This window comes from Beta vulgaris, chromosome 9 (genome assembly GCF_026745355.1).
Source record: "Beta vulgaris subsp. vulgaris cultivar EL10 chromosome 9, EL10.2, whole genome shotgun sequence".
NCBI lineage: Eukaryota > Viridiplantae > Streptophyta > Magnoliopsida > Caryophyllales > Amaranthaceae > Beta > Beta vulgaris.
In genome coordinates, this window is record NC_079210.1 from 18,407,548 (window position 1) to 18,413,547 (window position 6,000).

Genomic DNA, 6,000 nt, shown 5'->3' on the forward strand with positions numbered 1-6,000 from the left:
TAAGATTTTCGAAATCCTCTTTTAATTTAAGATTTTTGTCAAATAACTCAAAAAATCTTTTCTCAATATCAATTCGAACACTTTTAAGCCAAGAGGTATGTTCCTTTGCTACACTTAAAGCATGTTGGTGTCTAGACTTGCCTCAAGATATTCAATCTCTTCATCAGATTCGGAATTGTCACGAGCCATAAGACAGAAGTTTGCAGTCTCCTCATTTGGTTGAGGATCATCTTCTTCTTCGGAGTCAGAGTCTCCCCATGCAGCAACCATAGCTTTCTTCATGTCAGATCGAGTATAGGAGTTTTTGTATTCCTTATTCATATTTTTGCTTCGTTCCCTTCCTTTGCCTTTTTCTTGTTCCCATTGGGGACAATCCTTGATGAAGTGCTCAGAGCTGCCACACTTATGACAACAAGTTTGTTAGACTATTTCTTATTCTTACCTTTGTAATCTCCATTCTTCATGTTCCTAAACATTCTTTTGAATTTTCGGACCATGAGAGCGTATTCTTCTTCATCAGTTCTGAGTCTTCATCTTCATCAGCTTTTAAGGCAATCGATTTTTGCTTGGACATGTCTCTATTCTCATTATTGCAACTCATGAGTCATAAGGGAACCAGCAAGTTGTTCCAAATTGAACTTAGTAAAGTCCTTAGTTTCCTGTAAGGCAGTTACCTTAGCCATCCATCGATCCCTAGGAAGACTCCTTAGGACCTTTCGTACCTGTTCCTCAGATGTAATCACTTTACCAATAGATATTAGCTCATTAATAATATTGGTAAAGCGTGTAAACATGTCTTGGATAGACTCTTTTGATTTCATTTGAAAAAGTTCATATTGGTTCATCAAAAGATCAATTTTTGATCTCTTAACTTCACTCGTACCTTCATGAGTGACTTCAAGAAGATCCTAAATTTGTTTTGCGGTTTTGCATCCCATGACACGATTGTGTTCATGAGGTCCAAGACCACAATGAAGCAGTTTTATAGCAAGAGCATTAATTTCCATCTTTTCGAAATCAGCTTTATCAAAATCAGACATTGATTTAGGAATTACCTCATTCTTGTCATTAGTGGTAGTGACTTCAAAATCACCTACCTCTATGACTCTCCATACCTGGTAATTGTCGGCTTTGATGAAGATCTCCATTCTGTTCTTCCAGTAAGTGTAAAACTTACCATTGAACATTGGTGGCCTCTGCGTAGAGTACCCTTCTTCCAGTTTCTCTCTAGTATTCATATTTTTCAAGATCTTGAACTCAACAGGATTTCCTGAATATTAGAGTTCCCGCTCTAATACCAATTGTTGTATAATATGAGCACTATAAGAGGGGGGTGAATTATAGTGAGAGAATAAGCTATACTTTTTGCGAAATTAAAAGTAAACTTGGGAACAAATAATGGGAACACGAGAGATTTTACGAGGAAAAACTTCCTAGGCCTAGTAGGAAGAAACAACCTCGACCACAAGGGATTTTAAACAACTTTCCACTATAATAGGCCAAAACAATTCTGTCTCGATTCTCAACTTAAGTCACTCAACTCAAGTTCCCAACGACAGTTCCCACAACTGACGTTTTCTCTCAAACTTCACTCGAAGTTCCTTTCTCTTTCTCTTTCTCTTTCTCTTACTTCACTCAAAGTTTTCTCACACTTACAAGAGTTCACTCAAACCCTTTTCTCAAAAATACACTTTGTAAAACAATGGAAGAGTAATAAACTCGATTAATGTAAGTATGAATTCTCTTAAGGAAAAGGCACTGACACTTTAGATAACTTAAGACAATTAAGCTAAGTCAGACACAATTTTGCTCAAATGAATTAGGCGCCTATTTATAGACAATTAAGACAAGACATGTTCACCACTAATTTAGACCATTATCACATGTTCTCCATGATGTTTAATTAATTAATTAATATAAATTAATTATTCCATGTCATGTAAAGCATCCACTAATCCACTACTTCACTTCATAGAAGAAGTAACACATTACGTGGTTTTTACAAACTTGGAGATTAATTAAACTCATTTAATTAAATAAATACTTGGAAGATAATTAACTTAAGCCACTAAATCCACTAACTACATAAAACGTGTAGCTGTAGACTTTAGGCGTGAAATCTAGTTTTTAGGAAATAAATAAATAAAATACTTTAGCTAGTTTTTAGGAAAAAATATCTTTTTAAAAATCTTTTATAAAACCGGAAAAACAGTTTTTATAATTTAAAAATCTGAAACATTTAAAAACCAGAAATATTAAATTTTCGAAAACTAAATCTTTTAAATAAAATATAAAAGATAAAATATATATTTTAAAAAGATAATATTTGAAAATCAGCTAATTTAAAATCAGAAAATCTTTTTAAAATCTTTTCCTAACAAACTTAAACTAAATTCCTAAAATAGTGGATCTTGGTCAAAATATCCCTAAAACCTCTAACAACTATATTGCGCACAGATTTCACTTTGGCGCACATTATTAGAGTTCCTTAGGAGTTCCTGAATTAGTTTTTAAGTCTTGTTCCCTAACCGTTAAGTCTTGTTCCTTAGCCTTGTTCCTATAGTGCCAGGTTTGTTCCTTTCATGGGAACAGAACCAAGTTCCTTTGAGAATTCACCACAAACTTAATTAAGCTTTTACTCAACCTTAACAAGAAGATTAATAAATACCCTAATGTATTCTAATCTTCATTCCATGCTTGATTCTTCATCTCTCGAACATCTTTACTTCGATCTTGATTAATTCTCCGCTTTAATCTTCAATCAAGTATTCTCTCAGCTCGAGCATGAATTACCTTGCAATAACATAAATAAAAATATACTATGTCTTTTGTGGTTAGGTCATATTCAAAACTCAAGGGTCAACAATATATTTATTGAGTTGGATTATGATTGAATCATGTGTTCACTTATATTACTATTTTCACTACTTTATGAGGACTGTGGGCCTTATTTGGTAAATTGATAATTTATACCTTTGAAAGGTAAGTTGGTTGTTGGCTAGGTTCAACAAATAAGAAAGATTGAAATAAAGAAGGAATTAATTTTGGGTTGTAAGTTGTATGATCACTTATTTAATCCTAAGATAAAAGGAATAAAGTTGTGAATGTTTGATTATATATTATATGTATTGCTTGTGTGTCATAATAAGTAATAATTGGTAAATCATGTAAAGTGAAATTTGAATAATATTAAACTTTAGACTGGTGCACGTTTGAAGTTGAACAATCAGGAGTTGGGCTTCATAGTGGTCGTGCCATGCCTTTTTCTGAGAATTGGATTGTTCACCGTTCCTATTTTTATTAAAAGGTTCCTCGATAGGTCATTATGGAATACATAATCGCGTCCGTATTTCGTCTTCCAAAAGGAAAGCTGGTTTTAGATGAGACAGCTCGATCCAATAACTATTCCATTAAAGTAATAAAAAGATTGTTAAAGTTTAGTTCAGTAAAAGTTATCTGCAAATTTGTTAGATTGTTATGATGTTATTTCACTGCTTATTATTTATTAGTATCATGTTATGAATGTTTATTAATTATTATGTAGTACTGAGCTTTACTGATTACATGCTTTGTTTGTATGTGTTGATCATGGCTTTACCTTATTGATCCTGTGATGACCCATTCTTGGTGAACAGAGCAGATTCTTTAGTGCATTGACATCTACAGGTGTGCAGATGTTGCATCATGGGGATTTGGGAATGGATAGCTTGTGTAACAAATTGATCTATTTATTGTTTTATATTAGATACATTTAAGTTTGGTTTGAAGTAAGGTTAACAATGTTGTTTGATTTTAAAGTTATTTCATTGTTCATTATATTCCAATTCTAAAGTTCAGTTATATGTTTCCGCTGTAAAATTCTAAATAAGCCGATACGTTATCACACGGACGATAATGCTTTGATGATTCTCTAAGTTTTATATTGAAAAGGTATTTTGGAAAAGAGAGAATTATCAGGGTGTTATAATAAAGTTGTGTGGGAAAAAGTGAGGTTTATGGGATTTTTATAGTTTCCCCATGTGGGCTTAAAAAAAGGTGAATGGACTCAAATGGAGTTTACTGATGATGAAATTAGTGTTTGGGTTTCTCATACCCAATTAGGAGTCATTTTCCTAATCTAAAATGTGTTTGGGTTACTCATACCCACTTAGAAATCCTTTTCCAAATCCAAAAAGTATTTTAACCTTTTCAAATATTTTTCAAAACATGCTCAGACAAAATATTTTAACCTTTTCAAATATTTTTCAAAACATGCTCAGACAAAATATTTTAACTTCTTTAAATCATTAAAATAATTACTTTGACTTTTAAATATTCAATCTTTATACTAAAATATATTTTAAATATAAATAATTATATATTAAAATATAGTTATAAAATTCATAAATTTACGAGGGATTACAATACTAAGTCGTTCAAAGGAAAACAGAGATATTAACAACTTATGCACTTAACTAGTTTTTTTCCCCGGGCGATGCTTAGGGTCAGTTGCAATAAATAAATATGTTATTTTTAAAAAATTTCATAATTTATTTGCTACTTTTCATACTTTTTGTCCATTAAGAAATTGAAAAATTCACATCACGACGTGATAAATAAAAAAATTTGAAAGGTTAGAGTTTGAAAACAATACCTTAAAAGGGATTGTGGTAAGAGAATATGACATCAATCTCTTGTAAATTAGGCTATGTTCAGTTCACCTTATTTTTGCTTATTTCAGATCTAATCAGATCAGATCAGAAAAAATAAGTTCAGATCCGATCAATTCAGTTCAGATCATGCTTATATTTGAAAATCACTATATCTTTCATTACATATTAGTAAAAATTATAATAATTGAATATTAATAAAGTACTCATTGAGGCGAATCAAACAAGAACCCACATGACTATATTTTTTCTTATATATTGAGAAAAATCTAAAAGATAAGATCTTGTTATCAGATCAGTTCAGATAAGTTCAGATCAGATCAGATCAGATCAGAAAAAATAAGTTTAGATCAGAAAATTTCAGGTGAACTAAACATAGCCTTACTCCCTCTGCTTCTTTTTTTTATCATTCTCACTTTCCTATGCGCGTCTCCCAATACACCTATTTGAGTTTAAATATCTTTCATTATATATCAGTAAAAATTATAACGATTGAATATTAATAATGTACTAATTGAGACGAATCAAACAAGACCCCACATGAGTATGTTTTTTCTTATAAATTGTGAAACAATTAGAAGATTCTCTCTAAGTATGAATAGTGCCAAGATTTTAAGTGAGAAAGATAAAAAAAAAAAAACAGAAGGAGTACATAGTAAGAATGTTAGAGATGTATATACTTGTTTAAGTCTTTTTAATTAATTATGATTATTACAAGACTTAATAATATTTTATTTAAAACATTAGACAACAAAGTCATAGTGTATTGATGGTTAAGCTATTACTTTTCATTTCAAAGGTCATGTGTTCGATACCTTGCGCTCACACATTTTTTTTTTTTAAGTGAAGAGTACACATTGACATAAAATATTTGCATTAGAAATTTAAGGAGAGTGCCATGTGGCACATAGGCTTTCTTTCGCACGCCTTTTAATATATATGTATAGATATATAAAAAAAACAAAAAATAATGACAAAATTAAGTTGGGAATTTGAAGAATTACCTTAACTAGTATTATGACCCGTGCATAATGCACGAGAGTATTTATTGGTTTATTACATATTTAGAGAAAGCCACATAATAACATTGACTTAACTTCCCATATTACACAAAATCATAAAACATAAAGTATGAATGGTGATGAACAAAAATTACAAATGAAATTTTCAAATCAATTTATATGTTTGCAAACACTTCCTTGTAAACTACATTTGGCTTATTTGCACGCAAACAATGTTCTTTATTCAACAAAAGGATCTTGAGACCTTTTTGGCTCGTAACTCTGGAAACGACAACATAAAATTGTCCATGGCTGAAAACATGTATCGAAAGATACATGCCTACATAAGA